General features: G+C 47.5%; 1 protein-coding gene across 16 annotated transcripts in view; it reads right to left on the bottom strand.

Annotated features, from left to right (window-relative positions):
- The window catches only part of MAGI1 (membrane associated guanylate kinase, WW and PDZ domain containing 1), a 511,189-nt gene that overhangs the window by 347,215 nt on the left and 140,267 nt on the right, over nt 1-23,707 (bottom strand). The window lies entirely within an intron of this gene.

Raw genomic sequence — 23,707 nt, 5'->3', positions numbered from 1 at the left:
ATGCCCTAAACAACTGAGCTCCCTGGCCAGGGCCAGAGCTTCTTGTTCATTTCCCTGTCTCCACAGCTTGGCCCCATCCAGAGACACAGATACGTAGTATTAACTGCAGTGACTATCTCAGCGTAACATTTGGGGTCTCTGTCTACGTCTGTGAAAATGTAACATCGTTATGAGTATTGTTGAGTTCTCAAGTCTGATGATTATTATTCACTGTGGGAGAGGCCTGAAATCTAAATTAAACTCGCTTTTTCTTTTCTCTTAAAATCCTCACAAAAGCTCTACAGTGGTGCTCTTATCATTCCCATTCTATGGGTGAGGTAAACAACTTTTCCGACATCTTCCAGTAAGAAAGTCAGTGGCAGAGCCAGTCAAATTCCAACATCCAAGACCTACGGCCTCCCCAACTCACCCAGCAGCGTATGGTCAGCTGCGATTCAAAACAGAGAAACTAAACACCTGGAGAATGACCTCTCGCCTAATGTGCACTTGCACGTTCAGATGCGTATTTAACAGGGTAACGGCTATTTGTTAATCATTTTCCTATTTGCAAGTCTTTGCTGGGCCATATAAAATAAAGAATATTCACTTTTAAATTCCAATGAATTTAAAATTCCCTGGTGTAGATTTTTATTTCATTATTACAACCAACTTTAGGGAACTACACGCCTTTTTCCACAAGTTAAGTTTGCAGGCTCTGAAAGCTTTGAGCATCTCCACCCTATTGCCATCCGGCCCATGAGTTTCCCTCAGTGGGTCACCAAATGCAAGAAACCAAAGGTTAGCTAAAGAGAAGCTCGTTCTCGGCGTTTCATTTGGTGCCGGAAAGAGCCTGTTTACTGACTTTCCCAAGATGACCCCTAGATGTCGAGAGGGGTGTTGAACTCTCCCACCGTAACTGTGGATTTGCCTATTTGTCTATTTCTCCGGCGGCGCTGACAGCACCGTTAGAGAACCAGTACGCGCGGCCACCAAGGTGACGGAAACCCACTGTCCATTCAGCAGGTTCTTACTCAGCAAGCGGCAGCTAATATTCACGTCCATAGCAGCGGCTGGGAAACAAGTAAACAGAAAAGATAACTTCAGGTACTACTGAGAGCGGAGAAGAAAGTCACAAGGCAAAACAAAATGAGGAAGGGGTGGCGACAGGAAGGCGGCTGGGCTGTGCGGAGGTTACTTACTGGAGGTGGGGTAAATACAGAAGCTTCTGAGACGATGTTGAATTTGCAGCTCAGAATGAATAAGCCAGAAAAATATCCGGGGGAAGGACATTTAGACAGAAACTACAAATGGTGCGAACGGGCTTACTACAGTTGACACAATACAGGGAGCCCAAGTAGCTGAGCTCTCCCTCTCAGTGCTCTCTGCTCGGACTCCCCTGGGACGGGAGAACAGGCTCTGTATGTGCAGCTTTTCTAATGTAGTGAGGCCTGCACCCGGCTCAGGATAAGGGCTCTCCTGGCACACCATCTCCGAGTGTGTGGAAAGAATTTGTGTTCCACTTGTGTTGCGTTCTATAAATCCTAACGGTTGGCAATGTTATTATTCAGTATCAACCCCTTTGAAACGTCTCTAGCAGTTCTATCGGTTGTTGAGAGGGGTGCTGAACTCTCCAACTGTTACTGTGGATTTGTCTATTTCTCCCTCCGTCTGTTGTTTTTATGTTGTTGCTGCATCACGTAGTTCGCAGCTCCATTGTTTGGTGCATAAACATTTAGAATTGTTATGTCAACTTCGTGGAATGACCCTTTTTCACTTGCTCTGAGGTCTATTTTATCTCGTATTAATATAGCTACCTTGGCCCTGGTCAGTGTGGCTCAGTGGTTAGAGAGTTGGCCCAAACACCGAAGGGTCACAGGTTCGATTCCCGCTCAAGGGCATGTACCTGGGTTACAGGTTCAATCCCTGGCCTCCAGTTGGGGCACATTTAGGAGGCAACCAATCGATGTGTCTCCCTCACATCAATGTCTCTCTCTCCCCCCTCCTCCCTTCCGCTCTCTCTAAAAACCAATGGAAAAAAATATCCTCAGGTGAGGGTTAACTATACACACATAGAGACAGAGAGAGAACTTTGTTTTCTTTTAATTGTTTCCATAATATACTTTTTTCTATCTTTTTCCATTGAACCCGCCTGTGCCATTTTATTTGACAGGAGTTTCTTGAAGACGACATATAGTTAAGCGCTGTTTTCATCCCCCCAGCCAGTCTCTGTCCTTAAATTGACCAATGTACTTAGACCATTTGCAGTTAATGAAGTTACTGATGTGTTAGGGCTTAAGTCTACCATTTTATTTTATTTTATTTTATTATTTTATTTTATTTTATTTTATCCTCGCCTGAGCATGTTTTTTCCATTGATTTTTTACAGAGAGAGTAGAAAGGAGGGAGGACGGGAGGGGGGAGAGAAACATCTACATGAGAGAGACATAGCAATCGGTTGCCTCCCACACACGCCCTGACCAGGGCTGGATTTGAACCTGCCACCCAGATATGTGCCCTTGACCGGGAATCAAACTGTGACACTTCCGTGCATGGACCAACACTCCAACCACTGAACCACACCAGACAGGGCCACCACGTTTATTTTATTTTCTGTTTTTTCTCTTTTCTTTTTCCTGCCTTCCTGTGGGTCGCCTGAACAGTTTTTAGAATTCCACTTTGATATGTCTACAGTATTTGTAGTGTATCTGTTTGGTACAGTATTTATTTTATGTTATCTAGGGGCTTGTTATGTGCTAGATACTAGGTAATTACATCAAGAAAACAAGAGACTATAGTTATATCACGAGGGTATTTAAAAATTCACTGGTTAGACGTGTCTGGCAGGAAGAGAAAAAGTGTCAGAAGGGCCTCTTAATGGCAGATGTACAAGCAGGTTAATTTATACCGAGCAACAGAGAAAAGAATCACTATCAACCCAAAGCCAGTGCATTTTCTAATTCCATGGATCTGCGTTTGCTGACTTTCTGATTCTTACCACTTGAACAAACAGAATTCATAAATATGATAAAGGCCATTCATGATAAGCCAATATTTGAAAATAGACGGCTGCGTACAAGAAATTAATAACACTGGTGTATTTACTTTCATTGCCAAATAATATTTGCATTAATATTACATTTTATGCTAAAATCTAAGAAATTTAAACTATTTAAATGTAAATGAGAACATTCTTACTTTACGCTAAGTATTTACAGACCATCACTTGACAGATTTAATGATTTATATTTACAATTTTAGCACTGGCTGCACCATACATAGGCTCTCCCGTCCTGTACTTGAACCAGAATGCAGCCCTGCTGTTCAACAGCCCTGTCTGTCCTGTGTACGTTACACGAAGCTTCTTATTTATTCCTGCTTCAGTTATAAATTGGTATTATGGAGAAGAAATGAAAGCAGATCTGAAGCACACATCACTGCAAACAAGCGGGGTGTTGCCTGATCAATCCAAGGACTCTGGGTCAGGACACTAGTTTGGTGTCTTCTGGCATGTCACCCATGTTACCTCACAGACATACTGCTGTGGTCGACCAGATCCATGTTCCCAAAGCTGGGTGTGTGACCCAGACAGGTAAGGGACGTACCTGGTCCTGAGCCAGGGGTAAAAGATACAGCATCACAAAGTCCAACAGAGATGACGTTTTCATTGGAAAATCTGAAAACCTGGCTCCACGAATCAACACTACTCAGCGACAGGCTGAATGGTCACAAAGAAACAGGTCTCGTTCTGCATGCAGTGTTCTGCTCCTGCAGTCTCACTAGTTTCTAAACGATCCCTAAGACAGAGCGTGTGGCCAAGTGACGGGGGTGGCGGAGAAAGGACATAGATGAGGGAGTCCAGGGCAAAGACAGGACCAGGCGTGTTCCCTCGTGAAGCACTATGAGGTCTCAGCTCCATGGAGACACAGGTGGGATCAGGAGCCACTCCTGCTAGAAACAGTCCCAGGCAAAATGTCGTTTCCAAGGTGGGCGTGTGCTCCCCGGCCCTGCACTCCATGCTGGGCCTTGTCTGCTGGCCCTGCAGCAGCTGCAGCCGTGCCTGCTGAAGGCAAGACGGGGCACAGCACTGAAACAGGGAGAGGGGGGAATACCACCACCCTCAAGGGCAGAACAGGGCTCCTGGACTTCGCCCAGCCACGCTCTCCGCTGCCCACCCACCTGCAAGGTCAGTCGCCACAGTCCCTACCCTCGGCCCACAAGGCAACCCCACAGCCGGCAAGCGGGTCTCTGTCCTCTGCCTGCACCAGATACGCAGCCACTGCCACCAGCTGCTCCCCGGGCACAGCCCGGCTCCAGCCAGGCTCCCGCTTCAGGGACAGTGACCGTGGTACCTGTGCTACCAAAACCACGTCCAAGCAAAACGCACCAAGTGACTCAAATGCGCCGTTTTCTTTCTTATGCAACATTTTTCCTCCTTCAGGTCCACAGGAGGGTTTTTGTTAGCGTTCTAATCTATGTTGGTCTACTCTGCTCCTCTACCACTTGCTGTCTGAGATTGTCATCTGATGTCTTAGAGGCCGTAACCCTCAACCTCAGGCTTCCCAGGGGTCCTCACACTCTAGCTACTGACATTTCGAGCTGAGTATTTCTTTGTAATGGTGGCTTTGCTGTGCACTGTAGGGTGCTTAGCAGCATCCCTGGCCACCACTTGTGACAGTCAAAAATGTCCCCAGCATTACACAGTATGCCCAGGGGTAGGGGGGCGGGGGAGTGGGGGCCTCACATTTGAAGAACAATGGTCTGTATTACCACTGGCCCGAAACAGCACGGGGGACCCCAGGGGGTCATTTCAAAGACAGGATCCTACTCCCTTTTGATAATACAGACACCAGGGAAGCCCGCCCCAGTAATGAAATACGTAAATAGCTAAATATTTAAGTATCGGTGGGAGCATTTTTACCATTCCTCCTTCCCACTTCCTGCTCCAGACCTTCCTCCACGGAACAATTGGCCTCAATCAAACTTCACTGCCCTTTCGAAACAGACGTCACAGCCCTGAGCTATGGGGCAGTTTCCAGAGAGCAGGGAGAAGTTGAGTTTTCCCTCCAGGGGTCTTAAGAGATAGCAAATGAACATACCGCCTTTTTGTAACACCATAATTTACACTCTAGAGAGGGAGGTAGTAGAAAAGTTTATTTAATCAAGTAAACAAATTCACACCTGTTGTCTCCTTTTTTTATTCTTAGTTCTGTCTCCCTTGACTTTTATAAATGTGTACTTTTACCCTAATAGTGCTTGCTGATGAAAGAAATATTTGGACTATAGCAAAATGCTTCTCTGTAATTCCTTCCTTCCTTCTAGCAAGCTTCAGAGCCCACAGGCTCCCAGGGGGGCAAAATCATGCCGGCCCCCTGTTCCCGGTTGAGTCCCATGTGTACCTTAATGCTCTCTGCTTACTCACGGACCGGGAACTATGATACGCACAGTGAGAGATCGTAGCTTTTTTGTTCCTCTGTTCTCCGTCTCCTCACCACAAATGAAAACTGAAACATGTCTCTTCTACCAAGAAAACTCCATCCCTCTTTCCACTTCTGTAGCAGGTTACAAAATGACCGTGTCTTTTGTCTTGAGTCCTCTCCCTCACGCTCTCCCCACTCTTCCTCCTGGGAGAAGTCGAGTGGCACATTATGCAGCACTCTTGGACAGATCCATGTGGTGAGGGGCCAAGGCGTGCCAACCACAAGAGTGATCTTGGAAGGAGAGTCCTGCGCCACCACGGTCGAGCCTCAGCTGACACTGCAGCTCTAGCAGGCAGTGTGACTGCAGTCCAGTAGAAAACCCTGAACCCAAGGCATCAACGAAGCCAGGCTCTTATTACGAACGCACAGAAACCATGAAATACAAAATGCTTACTGTTGTAAGCTGATAAATGTGCGGCCACTTGTTATACAGCAGTAGATAACTAATATACCTTCCCAGCTAGAGCCCTCTACAACAAAAATAAGTCTCAGTCACCTGTCATTTAACTCCCTTGTTTCCAAAGAGCCTGCTTCCAGAGGACCCTTCTCTCCAGTTCTCATCAGGTTCCTGGTGTCGAAGAAATAAGTCGTCACTATGACTTCACTCTGTGGAGTGTTTTCCACATTAAGTGACCAACACACAATGGAAGTAAGAGAAAATGAAGCTCAAATTTTTTCATGTGTTTTCAACCCTTGTCTCAGAGGAGCTCTGTCAGAGAGTTTCAGGGTCCAAAATATTTTGACAAGCTCTGCACTCTTCTTGGGGAACAGAGGTTTCTTAATATTGAAAGCCCCGAGACTCCTGCAGGGGATGTACTCAGCGTCAGCACACTCTGCACACACCAAGTGTCTCCCATCAGGGTCCTACTGCACCGGTGTGAACAACACACTCTGGGGAACAGAGGTCAACAGTTCTCAAAGCACAGCCTGAAAAGTGAATGAAAACCCAATTCACACAGGCCTTGGGTCTTATTTGACAGTGTGCTTCCCAACGCAGATCACAGCCCATTCTAAAAGCATGAAACTCAAATTCTGAATGAAATATTGACAATCATGTACCAATCTTCCTCTAAAGGACACGCTCGTGGGCTGTGAGTCCACTCTCACTCCCGATCTCCGGGCTAGGGAGACATTAGCATTCTATGTGGCGTGCATAGGTTTGCTCGGCCCTTTCTTTCTTCTGCCAACTGAAATCCTTGGGAACACAAAGTGCAGTAGTTAAGATGATGAGCCTCAGAGTAACTTTGAACTTGATTTCTGCTACATCACTTGCTATACACGTCAATTAACCTTGCTGAGCTGCTCCATCTTTATCTGTAAACAGGGATAAGACGACCTTCCTCGCTGCCACAGGAGATAATCTGTTTAATTCTGGCACAATGTCTGGCACATAGTAGGCACTCAATAAATGTCACCTATCTGGTACTGTTATCACCCAATGCATCGGATCTTAAATTAACCAAGTTAAGTTCTAACGGAGTCCCAAAGTCTCACCATGTCTCAACTACGTCATTCACGACGGCACAGAGCCCGTGACCTGGCTGTGTCTTTGCTGCCAGGTGCGGCATAACTTCACTCTCACATGGCAGCTTTTAGCTCTTCACCCTCACCTGTCCCAGCCACACCTGTCTTGGCTTCTCCAGTTTCAAGCTGCAGGCGGTGCCACAATAACCACCTCAATTTTAGAAATTTCACAGTCACTTACGAAAGGTCAGCTCTGCTGTTTTGCTTCCAATATCATTCACAATACCACCAATATCTTACTGTGGTCTAGCAGACAGTAACCTGCAAAGCCTATCAGATCCTTCTCTTTATCTGGTTCAGAGATGAAAAGCAAGTAGATAAAAAAAGCTTAATTCTTTCTTTCACAGAATTTGGGGATCAAAACTACAAACCAGCAGTAAAATGCCACACTTCGCACTGTGTTTGGCCAGTTGAGATACCATGGAAACTGAGTTGGTGTGTGGGCGCACACACAGCAAAGGAGCAGGAGACAGGGCGGCTACGCAGCAGCATCCGCCAGCCCACCCTGACGCTGACAGCAGGCAGCGGCTACGTAAAAATGCTATTTTCAAGATGCTCGCTAGAACCTCTACCACTGACTACAGGCTGTCTGAGATAGTGTCATTCTGGGATGCGAGCCATGGTATAACATGGTCTCAAGTGACTAACAGCTGGGAAGGGAAATTTCACCCTCGACTCTACAACATGGCAAATCTATAGCAAGGCTGAGACCCCGTGCAGCTTGGCCTTTGAGCAACCTTAATACGGCATTTAAGCCCTCAGAGCAGCATTTCCTCCCTGGTAAAACTGGAGGCACAGTCTGGATCTTCTAGAGGGTAAGAGCTAAGTGATGCTCTGCCACCCATGGCATATAGGACAGTGAGCCTGGGGTGGGACCGCCAGCTCCATAAGGGTCCTTATATTTATCCTAAGTAGCCACCGGCTCAAAGTACTCACATTCATGGTCACCAACATTTTCTGAGCATTTATTCTGTAAAAAGACATGCACCACGCTTCTGGCCTCATAACAACCCTCAGGTAGGTTCTATCATTACAGCCACAACAGATGGGAGAACTGCGGGCCTGAGAGGTTAAGCAACTGGAATCAAGGCAGCTGGGAAGTGCTGGAGCTAGGACTCAAAGCCAAGGCCTGCCATTGTGCCACACTGCCCCCCGGAGGAAGCATTTCGTACCTGTTGTGAAAGCATGAATTGACAAGCGTAATTATCTCGTGTCTTTATCCTCAGGCACTTTCTTTTTTCCAAGGAAGAAAACATTGATTTGTTCTCTTATAGATTACACAGAGCAGCAGCAGCTTACTAAACACCAAGCGCATTTGTTTACACTGGTTTTAAGATGATTATTTCCTAAACCACATTTTTACTACCCGGAGGGTGGGTACTTATTTAAACACTGCCACTGAAATGAGTGCCCCCAAAGCAACAGTTGATCACTACAGGCATTTTTTTCCTTTGTAAATACAAAAATCCTATCAGCTGTAAGAGCGCAGCATGACAAATCACAAATCGGAGACAGAAGCTCAAGGATTTCTATGTACTTAATAACGTGAAATCTGAGGCAGACAGCAGAATGCCTTAAGAAATCCCAAACTGCTAGGGGTATCCCAATGGGAACTGCATAGCTGGGTCTGTACTTCTCCCTGGATCAGATAATGGCTGGCACCACCTGCTGGTTCTTTTTTCTCTAAACTCTAAGTCTCCATGAGCCAAAAAAACTAAGATCTGAACAATATTCTTGCTGTCAAAGAAACTGATCTTACGTAAGAAAGCAATCTTTGATTTATAATCTATTCATGTAATTCTAACTAAAGTGTAGAATAAATTTAGTTTTTATCTATATAGAGAGATTCTCATCTCTAGAGCATTCTCTTAAAAATAAAAGATGTATCAAAATATATGAGTTCAAATCCCCAAGACCCACACCCAGCAATACTTTGAGTCCTCCTGAACGTACACAGCCTGGGGAACCACCTACATCATTCATTCATTCAGGCTGAAGATGGAAAGATGATTTCAGGTAAGTCAAACGTACTTCTGATGAGGTAACTCCACTGGATACTGAGCTCTGTGCCATTTTACAGATGAGGACACTGAGGCTCTGCCTGATTTTGGAACCTGCCCCAGGGCAGGAGTAGTGAGTAACAGATCTGGGACTTAATTGCAGCTCTGCCTGTTCCCACGATCCTTCCGGCTATGCTATGATTTACTCCACCTCGATGGCCACGATGCTCATTTACCCTCACACACTTGCAGGACAATGGAAGGGCTCTAAGGAGACTTTAAACCCCACTAACCAAATTCTCCTTTGCTGGCAACCCTAGCAAGTGAAGGTGCCATCGTACTGAACACATAACAGGTGCTCAAACATTGGCTAACTTATTAATTTAAAAGCTCAGTTGGCCTTGGGTAGCTCTGAAGCACTCAATGCTCTTCCCCTATGTAAGCACAAAGGGGTGACCAGAGGAACAGAATTACCCAAAGGCTAGGAAACACCTGTCACACCTACGGAGCACCAACAAGGGGAAAAAAGTCAGAAGAAATCCACTTTCCCCAACCGCGTCTCTGGGTTACTGGAAGTGTCGTGAACATGGGAACTGTGTCTTATCCTGAAAGAAATTTCAAGTAAAAGAAAACCAAGTGGGGAAGACCTGGGAGAGTTAGGGGCAGGTGAAGTGAAGTGGCAGGGAGTGCTCACGGCCTCTGCGGGTTTTGGACAATCTTGATGAGACGCTCAGACTGACATCCTGTGGACTGGGAACCCACCTCAGCACTCAGCCCGTTTGTCCCTCGCCCTGTGGGCCCATGACTGCTCGGCTTCAGCACGACACGCTCACAGAGCTGACAGGCAGCCTGTGATCAAAATGAACTAAAAATAACTTGCATAAAGAAAATGACTGGTTTTTGGGTAGTTACCAAACTATGTTGTATCGTGTGTGTGTGTGTGTTTCTTCTAAGCTGAGTTTTTATTGAAGGGGAGAAAATGACCTTAAAATTTTTCAAGACGAAAAATCTGTGTGTGGGGGGGCGCAGTCATGTAGCTAAGTGAGTAAAACGTTGGCTGCTGGACCCAGACAGTCCTGAGTTTGAGCCCTGCCACCTACAAGCTGAATGTTCATGGTCAAATTACTTAAACCATCTTAACCTCAGGCTCCCATCTCCCAGTGGAGAAGACCGTCTGCTGTGGTAGACATCAGAGCAGCTCACCAAGTATTTCTGGCCTCTGGGAACATGGAAGGGTACCCCTCCCTCTCTACCTCCTTCCTTTCTTCCTTCCCCCTCCTTCCCCCTTCAAGGACAAGCATTTCTCCTGCTGGGACGACACAGAGCCGCAGTGGTACATTGGAGGTATATAATTTTTACACCTAATAGAGAAGGAACTTAGCTGAACTAAAATATAAATCGATAAATCATTTTCCCCTTTCCTTCTTTTCCACTGAAGGTCTGATGTGTTTGGAAATTATAAAGATTTAACCCCGAGGAAACCAGCTCTCCCTCTCGGGATTCAGCTCCCGACTGGGGCATCCCTCCGTGGTGCAGATGAGTAAGTTACTTTACAGTTTGGTACAAAGCAGGATACATCCCATAAACTAATGATCAATTATGCTCTGTGTGGCTGAGGGTCACATCTTATTTTCCTGTTATATAAGGGGCATTAGAAGTGACGTAAAATATCACCAGCCAAACGCATTTGGATGCCCTGTTTCTTTATGAAAATAATGCTCATCTACATTAGCCACTAGGGGAATGTTCTAAGATTCTGAGCCCGTGTTCTGTCGCGCTCTCAATTACGGTAAACACAGCCCCTTCACTGCCCCTGTGCCATCCAGCGTGACCAACTCGTCCCATTTTGCCTGGGACTTACCCAGTTTTAACACTGAGAGTCCTGCAGACCTGGGGAACCCTCAGTCCCAGGCAAACCAGACAGTCCCAGACAGCCTCGGTTTTAAGGAGGTCCGCATCCCAGGAGCACCCAGGAAGAGCCAGCAGGGTTGGTCACCCTAATGCAAGACACATCTTCCTGGGGTGTAAGATACACAGGGGGGGCATTACATCAGCTAAAAGAGTTTTATATTAAAACAAAGGTATGCAAACAGAATACTCCATAAGGCCGTTTTTACAGGGGCATGCAGATGGGAAAGACTGATAAGACTAGAAAAAAAGGCACACAGAAACACCTAGGGAGCAATGTCCACGCCCTCCCTACTCGCTGCACGGTCCTTAGCCCCTCTTTAGGCCTCAATCACAGGTTCCCTTATTTTAAATCACTGTCCACAAGAAGGCAGGGACTTTGCCATGTTCGCTGCTGTGTGCCTGGGACCTGGAACTAGGCCTGGCACAGAGGAGATGCTCATTCTCTGGTGTTTTTGGAAATGAGTGGCTAAATCTCTACATCAGAGATACAATACCCGTGTGAGGGTCAGTGACATTCTCGAGGAACATTCTACCTGTGGAAGTGCTTTGCATAGTAGTAAGGGCTGCATGAAAGTCAAGTCTAGTGTTTTTACAAAGCTCTTTATTATCTTCTTTCCTCCCCTTCAGTGACTCATGGATAGAATGCTGCCGCTGAATTTGGATTTTGATGGGAGCAGAGATGGAGCATGAATTCTTCAGTGCGGAAAATCTGTTAGGCTAAGTTGAACACTGCAGTCGTCTCTCCTTATTTGAGGTTCCACTTTCCATAGTTCCAGTTACCTGTAGTCAACCACAGTCCAAACATATTAAATGAAAAATTCCAGAAGGAAACAATTTATTAGTTTTAAATTACATGCAGTTATGAGTAGTGTGAGAACATCTCAAGACATCCCGGGCCGTCCGGCCCAGAAAGTGAACCATCCCTTTGTCCAGCATCTCCACACTGCATGCGCTCCCCGACTGTGGGTCACTGAGTGGCTGCCTCAGTTATCCCATCGACGGTCGCGGTGCTGCAGTGCTGTGTTCAAGTGACCCTTACTGTACTTCACAGTGGCCCTAGAGCCCAGAGCCCTGATCTGGAGTTCAGGTCTGCCACAGAGGAGCCGCAAGGCGCTTCCTTTATGTGAAAAGGTAAGTGTGGTCCAATATTTTGGAGGGGGGAGAGAGAGAGAACACATTCACAGAACTGTTATTACAATATATTGTTATAATTGTTCTATTTTATTATCAGTTACTGTATATACAGTCATTCCTGTGTAAGGTTTAACTTATAAATTAGGCACTTACCTTTTCACCTAAGGGAAGCACCTTGCAGCTCCTCTTACTGTGCCTAATTTAAGTTAAACCTTACACAGGAATGACCGTATGCACAGGAAAGAACATAGCATATATAGGGCACAGTACTACCTGTGGTTTCAGGTATCCACTGGGGCCTTGGAGCCTGTCCCCTGTGGATATGGGGGGACTACTGCTTAAATTTATGTGGCAAGAGATGTTTGGAAATATTTCCTAAAGTATATTATACTGGCAGAAATAAAATGTTCACACTCAGTAATATCAAACAAAGTTGAGTCAGATGTGTGAAGAAGACACATGCCTCATAAGGAGGAAGGCACCGCACAGTCTGATCTGCAGGACAAGGCGGGAAAGAGAACTTGAGAGGTGTGTGAATGAAGGCTGAGGGGGACCAAAGCTGACCACCCCAAAAAATGTCATTTGGGATATTGATGATTTTTAAGCTGGTTATTTTTAGGAAACAAAGACTCAGGAAAAACCTTTGATCTCCCCCTTAACTGCCTACCAGGAATTTAGATAGAGGAGCTGCTCCAGGAGGGGAGCTATCGTCACAGAGAAATACAGTTTAATCTGATCTGTGTGTGATGGTCAGGGGTCCAGGAAGGCCTCTGATCAAAGTCCCCTCAGTGCCCATTGTTAAAGATGGCCCAGCAAACGTTTATTTAGCAGCGTTTGCTTTCCATCTCCATGAGAACTGCCTTCCGGCCCTTTGAAGTCCCAAACCCCTCCCCCATTTCTCCTTAGCTCCAGATGCAGATAAACCCCATCTGCCCATGTGTCACTGGGTCTCATATTCATCCTCATAGTGGCCCCACAGGTACATCAGTAATACATTTTGGACATTTTCTCCTGTCTCATGTTAGCATTTGACTATTAGCCCAGCCAGAAGAACTTAAAAAGGTGAAACGAAAATTACCTTTTGACCCCCAAAAGGCCAAAAGCTGAGATGGCATGAGGAAGGTTAAGTAGGGACACAACAGAACACACTGAGCCAGGGTGGGAGGCTCTGGAGCCCTGGGACCAGGGCAAGACTGCCACCCTCCAGCTGGGGGGTAGGACCAGCCTCGACACCAAGTGTTCATGGGTGATGCTCCCTACATCTGCCTTCCTTCTTGTCCCTGTATAAGGAAGGCATCCTGGCCAAGGACTCTGCTGGTGGCTCCCACGACATGACACAGCGTCTAGTAAGGGAAGAGCATGCGGTCTGGGACGGCGCCCTGGCCCCAGCCAGCATCAGACTTGAGCCTGCCCAGAAAGAGAGGGGAGGGTAGTGAGAAAGCAAATCTTACTTTCCACCACTGCCCCAACATTGTGTTTCAGATTATGAATCAAATGCGAAACTCCACCTAACAGGTGAAAACAAACGCCAGACGTGTGTATATGAGCACCTCCATTACCATTAAAAAGTGTTCAAAGACATGCGACTTGTAGTTTAAATTATCGGCAAAGTATTAGAAAATATTTGTGGTTGCTATTTTGAGACACATCACCAACAACCTTTGTTGATTCGTAACTCAACATTCAAAAAGGACTCTTAGCTTTATTACAATCTCTAGACAGCCCCACCTCACTCTTGCACAGCAAACAGCTCGATGGAAACTGCAAAGGTTACCCCGCCTGTCTGATAGGACTAGCTCCACAAGTGCAGTTAATGCACTGATAAGGGAGTTCCGGGCAGCGGCAGGATCTCAGCTCCTTCTCTGTGCATACCCTGTGCTGATAAAATTCCTAACACGAGCTCCATCCCTCAAATGCCTCCTTACCGAAAGTCCAAAACATACATCCCACCCTTCTCGGCTGCTGGCGAGTTCTAATGTATCTCATTCATTTCTCTGCTCTGCTCACACCTCCCTCCCCCTCAGCATAACAGTAGAGACTCAAAGGGCATATTCCTGATCAATAAGAAACCTCAGATGTGCCCAAAAAGGGTGGCTAGATGTCAAGGAAACAAAAGCACAAGACCATATTTTATTAAATTGTACTGAAATGATTTGATTGATGCATTCTGTAGTTAACACTAAAGAGAAAACCTTCTAGAAGAAAATGGTCTGTACCAAGAGCCCTCCGAAATGCCTGATAAAAACTGATCGGTTGTGTGAAAATTCTAACCTATTTAAAAACACATATATTTTAAGCAGACAGAAACAAAGAAGCAAACAAATGCAACACACTTTCTCTTTTCACTCAAAAACTATGCCATCCCAGTTACTTAGTGCTTTGTATATACAAAACATCTAATTTTTGAAATAAATAAATACATGAGTGAGTGGATGGCAGGCATCTCTCTCTTGCAGATAGCTCAGGAATTCCTATGCCAGCAGGTCCACAGTCACAATTTCCATATACTTTAAATAAAGAACCCACCAGATACATAAACGTGGTTTCAAGATCAGGTTTAGAAGAACCACCCTTTCTGCAAAATGGGTAACTTTCCAATATATACATAAAAAACCTCAAAGCTAGTCTTACAAACACCCCTCCAGGAAGTCCTGCGTGGGCAACTTGCACAGAGCATCCTCCCTGAGGGTGCTCGAGGAGTGAGGCGGGCACATAAAAGCAGGGCTAGTCTCTGCCAACTAAATGGGGTGCTGTGTCACCCAGCTTGGCCGGCCCCACCACAACCCACAGTTCCCACACCTCCCAGGACCGAAAAAGGAAATAGCGACACAAAGCCCACAGCCGAGGGAGAAGCTGGCACCTCAGCGGTATGAAGAGCACCCTCTGGTCAGGGCTGGAAGCTCAAATGTGTGCAGGGCCAGGGAGGTGACATACATGGGGATGTGCTGACTGCAGCGGGGAATGGAACCCAGGGTCCCTGTGACTTCCATTAAATTTAGCTTTAATCCTAGCTCTAGAAATCATCTCTCTTGGTGTCTATGCCCCTCAGAGACCTAGCCTTTCCCCTGATAATCAGCAACCCCCAGGCAGCAGCAGCCAGGAGCCGGACCTGACTAATGGCCACCAGTCTGGACCTCTGGCAGGACAGAGATAACATCTTGACCTCAGTTATGTTTCAGCTCCCAAGCCCTAAAGTGGAACGACTCCCTGGCTACTGTCCCGTAAGACCAGACAGAGGGACGCCGGAAAAGACCTCAGAGCTGTCCTGGAGACCTGGAAAGAGGATTCATTACCCTTATCTCGCCTCTGACTGTCAGCTCCCAGCACAACCCCAAATCCCTAACCCACAGTGTCCTGTGGTTTTGCCCCATGTAATCTGCAACCTACACACCACTGGGGAGTCCGGGCTCCTGAGCATTGGCTTTGCCTGCGTACTGGCCAATTCAATATCGAACTATTTTTCTTTGTACACTGCAGACTCCTGGTCGTGCATTTTCTTTGTGCACAGGCAGGTGGACTCAAGAAAAAAAAATTGGGGTTCCAGTAACAGAGAGGGTATGTCACACCTGAAGAACAAAAATTAAGTTAAACTCTGGATCAGGCAAAACCTGCCCAGATCCACGGAGGTGTGAGTCCCAACCTCTAGAGTGAAAACAGAAACAGGAGGTGGTGACAGGGTGCAGGTGGCGACCCAACCCCCTCTCTTCTCAGGGCTGGCGGAGGGAAGCTGAGTTTCATGGGAGGCCATGTGTCCAGCTAGAAGACTGCACGCCCCAGCCTCCCTCGCAGTGAGGGGTCGCCAACGAGGTGTCCGTACAGCTGTTGGGTGAAACTTCCAGAAAAGTTCCTTAGAAGAGGACAGGCAACTGCCACCTGAGCCTATGCCCTTCTAGCTTCCTCCTGCCTTGAACTCGATCCAGGACCTCCCATGAGGGAGGGACAAGGCCCGACCCAGGGGTGGCAGGGCAGAAAGCCAATGGGGATACTGCTGTGCGCCCGACATTCTGGACCACGTGCCCTGGACCTTCTCCTTTCCCGGGGGAAAAGTCAGTCCTGTTTAGGCTACTATTTTAGAGTCTGCGTTACCATCCCAATATAATTCCTAACTGACACAGAGCCCTGCGGGCTTCTTGGCCCATCAGAATGCTGATTCACAGGGTCGCAATGAGGGCACAGTGAGAGGGAGCCCAGGCTGTGGCTCCGAAGTCTCTGATGAGGGTGTGGCCACTGGCTCTGCAGCACCCTTGGGAGCCGGGTGGCCTCAGAAAGCCTCTTACCCCCAGGCCTCAGCTTTCCCACTGCGGCCTCTGGTGGTACTACCTCCCAGGGGGAACACCAGGCTTGCACTGAAATGTTTACCTGAAGCACTTACCGTGCTGGCCAGCCAGTAAACCCCCTACTCCTAGATGTGCTCAGTTAAAGACACCAATAGGAGTAGAAACCTGGGTGAGTCTGCAAGATGGAAAAGGGCTTGTGAAATGCCTGCTTTGAGATCTGCAGGCAAGACATGAACAGCACTGAAGAACTGGAAGGAAACGAAATAAAATAAGTGAAGTCAGAAGGAGGCAGATGGCACAGGTACACTTGTAAGAACCAAGCCTGGAGAGCCATTGCCACCCCGGGATACAACGGCTCGGGCAAGGGAAAGGGCAGGGCTAAACCACGCACACGCAGCAAAACCCCATTCGCTTGCTCAGGTACATCCACTCACTCGCTCACGCACAGTCGCTGGGGCTTCTCGCGGGCCAGGCACCGTAGCTCAGCGCTGAGCCTTGACGGAGACACGCATGACAGAACACACACACACTCACAAGCACACACACACACACACACACACGCATGCACTTTGCGATCCCAGAGCTCCTGTCTCTAGTGCAGTACAACAGGACTTCCTGCGGTGACAGAAACATTTTAGATCTGCATTGTCCTTTACACAGCCACATGTGACTACCAGCACACGAAACAGGCTATCATGATTCAGAGATTGAGGGTTTTTATTGTATTTCATTTTCATTAATTGATATTTCCATTTAAATAGCCACATGTGCCTAATGGCTACCACAGCGGGCAGTGCAGGTCGAGGCAGAGCGTGTGGGAAGTGCCCTCAGCCTGGGAGGAGAGAGGAGAGCCCAGAGGAAGGCAATGCAGGTCGAACATCAACAGCCCTCATATACTCATAACCTTCCAAACCTTTTAGATGTCTCATGTGTTCAGCTTTTCCATTCCTACCTCCCCAACCTGAAACATGCCTGCCAGGTAGAAGCTAAAAGTGAATGGCAGATGGTGACCAACTCTAAAGGTGCTCCTTCCTATTTGATGAGGCGTCAACCAGAGGGCTGAGTCAAGGAACTCAGGTGCCCTATCCAACTTAGTCCTAGCTGCACGATGGCTGGTGCTTGTTCCCTCCCACACTCCCCTGCAAGGACAATGACAAGGTCATTTTCCCATCAGGTGACAAAAATGCTACAGTACTATAGGAAACAAGAAGCCTCAGAGCACACCAAGCTGTGCCCTTCTCCATGCTGACATATCTCGGACGAGTAAGTGAGGGTTTCCTACATTAAGCCTTCCTGTCAACTTTTTCACGATCAATTTGTCCCCACTATATTGATGCCTGGGGCACAGGGCAGGGAGCGGACGGTCTTGACCCCTCCACAAAGCTGGAATGGTTCTCACCGAAGACAGTAGCATGGGGGAACAGCCCTCCTCTCCAGGGGAGCACCAGGGCTCCGCGCCAAGATGCCTAACAGAAGGGGAACTCAAGTTGCTCAAAGGGCCAGCCCTCCTTCTCTTGAAACCAAGTGGCATATTAGAAACTGACAACTAGTCTACCCAAAACACAGAGATCAAATGAAAACCAGTATAACAGGGCTGCCCTGTTCACTAGACAGGAATCAATGAGCCAGAGCAGACGTAATGGGCCTTGCCGGGCTCCGGGCCACAGGGTGCGCCCGGCAGAAACACAGCCCTTATTTCTCAATGGAAGCTGGGCCAGTCACTGGAGTCATGGTCAGCAGCGTTCCGAACATGAAACAGATGAAGACTGACAAGCAGTTCCCTGGAGGGAGAAACACGAGGATACAGCACAGAATCTAAGACTTAGATTTTAGGAACCATCAAAATAGAGAAATGATGCCAAGCAGTCTATGATTTCAGATATGTCCTATTTTTCACATATAACAACTTAAAAATTGATGCAATTGTGTAATTATCACCCTAAGATTGTTTGCAAATCAGATGCTTTCATGGCTATTTTCTAATTTACACCTGTAACTCCTCCCATGACTCCAGCCAAAGCAGAGATCACTGCGCCCCATTCACATGGGAGAACACCCAGTTAGGGCAGAGCGGCTGGCTTCCCGGCAGGGTCACCCAATGTGTCCTGTTGCAGGAAGCTGGTCAGCGAGGCTGGTGTTCAGCTCTTGGTCTAGTGTTTCCAGCAAGGAAGAGCCTGAGGGGAGCAGCAGGTGCCACCCCAAAGACGCCTCCATGGCACGGGGTTATCTTGAACTGGTTAGTTTCAAGAAATGGCAGACACATGAGAAGCTCTGAAAACTGAGTACAAGTTGCCTTTTTCCAGAGACATTTACATTTACAAAGGAACCTTCCCCTCTGTACCGGGAAGAGGGAGATGACTAAGCTCCTGACACTCCTGTCCGTGGGTGAGGCTGGGCTGGAATACACACGACCTTGTCTCCAGGGCTTCTCCTGGTCACTTCCCCTAACTGGCTTCCCCCTACCCCCGAATCTCTCTTTTTTCTTTAGCTGGAGATGGTGTGTGTAAGGTGATGGCTTGGGCCATTTCATGGGGTACTTATCAACCTGGGCATCACCCAGTTATATGAAAGTATTAAACTTGTTTGTTTTTCTCCCATGAATCTGTCTTTTATTGAAAGGGGGAGGGTCCCTGCCAAAAACATAAAAGGATAGAGGGAAAATTATTTTTCTTCCCCTACAAACCGAAAAAGGCATAAACCTGAGATGCTGCCTTTCAGGAAATCCTGCAAACTGCTATGCACTAGGAACCCAGGCAGGTGGTGCTACAGTTTGCCACCCACATAGGCAGATACGGGTAGGTCCTGCTCTACCTGCACTGGATTCTCTTCACAAGGGAAACACTGACAACGTCCCTTAGGTATGTCAAAAGGGGATAGAAGGGGGCAAAGGGAGGGAACAAATTGGCACAGCTGCACACATTTTGGTCATGAAATAAAGGTTCATGAAAACACAGTGTTTTCCACAGTGTTCACTCTAAAACGGTGACAGCAAGCATGCTATTTTACCAACGGCCTCAGTATAAATGGGACCCTTACCACACAGAGAAATTCACGACAAAAGCTCCCAGGTGACTTCAAGAAGAACTCATTGCTCCATGTTGACAGGACCAGACGAGACGCTGTAATTTATGGAGCTGCACAGTGTGATTAGGAGAAATGGCCTGGCTCACATCTATGACACGAGCCAGCTGTTGTGGAGACAACACATCAATAGGTCTCTGCTGCATTCAACTAATGTTTAATCTTGCTGATTTGTGAGTCTGCTTGGCTGGATAATGCTACTAACAAATTTGAAAAGATGGGAACCAGGATGTTCAAAGTTCCAATAAGAGATAATGAAATCACTGCTTCTTCCCAGCAGGAATCAAAAAATTCCTTTACCTTTAGCTCTACTGTACTCTTATCTCTTCACAGGATATACCTGTGACTCTGTCTTCTGAAAAGAGGGACGATGACATGGTGACCCTAAAGCTTTGCTTTTTAAAACCACCAAAGACCTGCTCTTCTGGGCTCCGCAGGAAACTCCTCATCTGTGATTACGGGGGTTAAACAACATGGCATTTTCAAGAATTATATCATGCAAATATATAGTTTCCAATGGCGTCTACACTGAAATAGTAATAAATCAAATCCCATTTCTCATTGACTTGTATTATTTCAGAGTTAATCCGTTTTGACTTCTGAATGAGCTAACACCGAGTTTCTCTCTATCTACCGCAGACACAACTGAACTCGTCAAATTTACAGAGCAAGAAATTCATGCCATGGGCAGGAAAGGGTGAGAGGAGATCAATTATATATTGAATGCCTGCTATGTGCCAGCTGTTTGCTATGTGCTTTAAATATATAATTTTATTTAGTCCCGTATGCCAGAATTGTAGACAAGTGTACTGACGGAGCCATCCTTACCGAGGGGACGGGGCGGGGAGGAGCCCGAAGCCTTGGAGCTGGGCAGTGGCACTGCTGGTGTGTCCGGGTCTGCAGCCCGCATGCTCTCCCTCCCTGCACACTAACCCCAAAGACGGAGAAGTCCTGGGGATGCTGCAAGGATCTGGGCACATTTCTAACAGGAGCTGTGGGGATTTGCCATGGTGATGGCATCCCAGGCAGGTGTCCCGGGGGCAGGGCTGTGCCCTCCCTGAGGCAGCTGGTGCCAATTAAAGGGAACAACGCTCAGGGGAGGAAAGCAGGATGTGAGTGTGACAGGCCGACAGCGGGTAAGTTTCTTCTTCCATTAACACCAGCTGCTTTGAGAAGGGGACTGTCCTTTATAGGTGTAAACTGGGTCGGACATGACAAATACATTGTCTGAGCAATTTCAAAGTAACAAACAATAATCATACTTCCCCTCACTTGCTCGTCACTTCCAAAGTAGGGTGCAGAATTCAATCAGAGGGGCACAGGCTGTCCCCTCACAAAGGTCCCTACTTCAGCACCATTTCTGAGGTGAGAGTTGGCCACAGCACTGTGACCAGGGGCCAGCGTCACCCTCCGATGTGAGTGACAGAAAGCAAGCTCTCCTAGCTCCACTTTTTCCGCTGGGTGGCAGGGGAAGTAAGGGGGTGCCTGCCTCCTCTTTATGCTGTTGCTGGTTTTCAAAGGTTTCTCCAACTGCTATACCCCTTATCAGAGGTCAGGCACAAAGCAGAAAGCGGAGAGCGGAACACACCCTTGTAAGGGTTTTGTTCGCCAACACAATGGAGTCAGCAGCTTCCCCGACCAGCTGTGGGCTCTCTTGTCCAGCCACCACCCCTCCAATTCTGACTCAGCCAGGCCAGTGTCACTCTTATATCACCTTCCTGGCCCCAAAACACTTTGTGTTTGCAAACCCAGCTTTGTCTATCCAGAGAGAAAAAATGACATAACTCATCCCCACAAAAATTATGCCCCCCTGCATCCTCACTTCTCTTGTATACAAACCTGAGAAACTGGGGGCGTTAACACCCTAATTGTGGAAACAGACCCCGGATCGGGTCGTAATAAATCAATAAAGAGAGTTAACTGCACAGCGTGAACCAAGAAGAGGAAAAACCACCTCTGCCCAAGAAGCCAGGGCAAGTTTCGGAGTAGAAGACCATTTGACCTGGTCTCCGAGGTGAGTGGGAGCTTGCAGAGGGGAGGGGCACCCCGAGACAAAGAGTAACACAACTCAACGGCTGAGTCACAGGGACTGTGCCTCCACTGTCCATCTAAAACGTGCATCTAACTCTCCTGTAACAATCAATACAGAGCAACCAGTGAAAACCCTTATAGAGCAACCTGTCAGGATGGTAACAGGCGTGTACAGGGCCTGGACAGTGGGGTGGCAGATCTGAAACTGGGAAGGCCTCGAGCACAAGGTAGCACAGAGCATGCCCTGCCCCTCTAACCAGCACCACCAGGAGCCCAAGCATGACATCTTCATGTTTGGGTCCTCTCTCGCTCACATTTAAGGAGGGCTGTTCACCTCGCTTCACAGTGGTTCTTTTCCCACCTTCGTTCCCGTCTTCCCCAGAACAGCCTGGCTGGCTGGCAAGAGGCAGGCAGTGGTTCAGAGCTCAGGAGCTGGGCTAGGACCAGCCTGGGTCGGAACATGGTTCTTGCAGTCCTCAGCAAATGACCCCTAGGCTCAAGTTTTTCTTCTGTAAAATGGGGAAACAGCAGCAGCTGTCACATAGGGCTGGTGCTTATGAAGCTCCTGCCACATAGTGAGCTCTCAGTCAGCCTCAGCCTTCAGTATCCGCCCTCCGGATACGTGCTTTCCCTCCGTCTCTGCTTCCCTCCTCCAGACCATTCCCAACATCACCATCACAACTAAACTGTAGAGAACAGACGTGAGGCGGGATCTGCTACTCTCTTCCTCTTCATCTCGTGCAAAACACCTGGGCTCCACTCCCCAGCGCCCCGCGGCAGCTTGGTGGGGCCATGGAACTGAGTTCTAACCAATGAGTGTGCAGAGAAGTGACAGGAGGCCATTTCCAGAACTTGCTGAGGAAAGATTTCACGATACTGTGTGTTCTTTCCTCTTTGACCAGATTCTTGCAGATATGCATAGTGACATGGAAGCCACACGCTGAAGATTGGAGAGCCCCCCCCAAAAAGAGCCTGGGGCTGTGAATCAACAATTGGAACAGAGTCACCTTGCAATCAGAATGCCCCTTTGGACACTATGTGAAGAACAACTGAATTTCCATGATGTGAAGGCACAGAGGTCCTGCAGTTTGTCCCTCACAATGGCTAACATCACGCTAATACGATCAACATGATGAAATCATTTTCACAACATGCAGAATAAACCCAGCTTTCCCAGCACAGCACTCAAGGTCTCTCCTTACCCAGCCCCAAGTGTTCTCCAAGCCCAATTCCCACCAAGAAGCCAGAAATGTACCCAGTACCTTCTGTGTGTATCAGGCATCGCCAGGCCTCCTCAGTCCTTGAATTCTTTGCTCTTAGTTCCTTCTATCAGAAGGCCCCAAATCCCTTAATATTTAACAAAATTTGATCAGCTTTCAAGGCTCAGTTCAATCACTGCCTCCTGAGAAGCCTACGTGGAGCTGGTCGCTATGGCGTCTGGCTCCCAGAGTAGACAGAGCAGAACAGGACGCTCTCTTACCACACACGCACTGATGATATTATACAGTGGGCTGCCCTGTTTTGACACCTACTGTGTGCTTCTGGAGACAGACTAAGAGCTCTTCAGCTTCGCATCCTCAATCTTTTACGCACCAGCTGGCATGACCAGGGCCTTGGTATATGTTACATGAGTAAATCAATAGATGCATAAAGGCACAGGGCAAATGCCAGGGAACATTAGGTCGTACACAGGCGTTGCTATTTGGCCTCAACATCCCCAACATCCCCAAAGCAAGGCCACTTCCTTAGGGCCATTCCTTGGCAAGTCAATCGCCTCTGTCTGTAGCCCAGTCTGAGATCTGCAGATCTGGATCACTAAACACAAGACAGCCAGCTGAGAATATTGGTAAATCCAGGCAAATTCTCTCCACTGCTGGACCAGGAGCTCACAGCCTCCAATCCAGCTACCAGAGGGGGTGAAATAGATGAAATCAACAACAATCTAAACACCCCCAATCTCAAAAAGGCTGGAGAAAAAATGCCGCCAAAACGACCTGCTACATAAATCATGACATAGCCGTAAATGGAATATTATGCCATAAAAATGGGCACAGTCCCCTCTTTCCCATCCCAGTTCCACTTCCACATCTGATTCCTCAGGTCTTGGATGAAAGGTCAGCCCTCAGGGACGAGGCCCCCACTGCTAGACACTCACTGAGCAACTTTCCTTCGGGGCTGCTATGATTTGGTGCATTTGTTCTGTCTCTCCTACTAATATCAAATGAATGACAGTGGAAAGAGTGTTTCCTTTTTATTATTAAATAGGTTAGTGAGTGAACGAATGAACATTCAA

The sequence above is a fragment of the Miniopterus schreibersii genome, assembly GCF_964146895.1.
Source record: "Miniopterus schreibersii genome assembly, chromosome: 15".
Lineage (NCBI taxonomy): Eukaryota > Metazoa > Chordata > Mammalia > Chiroptera > Miniopteridae > Miniopterus > Miniopterus schreibersii.
The sequence above is the reverse complement of the archived record's forward strand: the minus strand, read 5'-3'. Positions and strand labels throughout refer to the sequence as shown.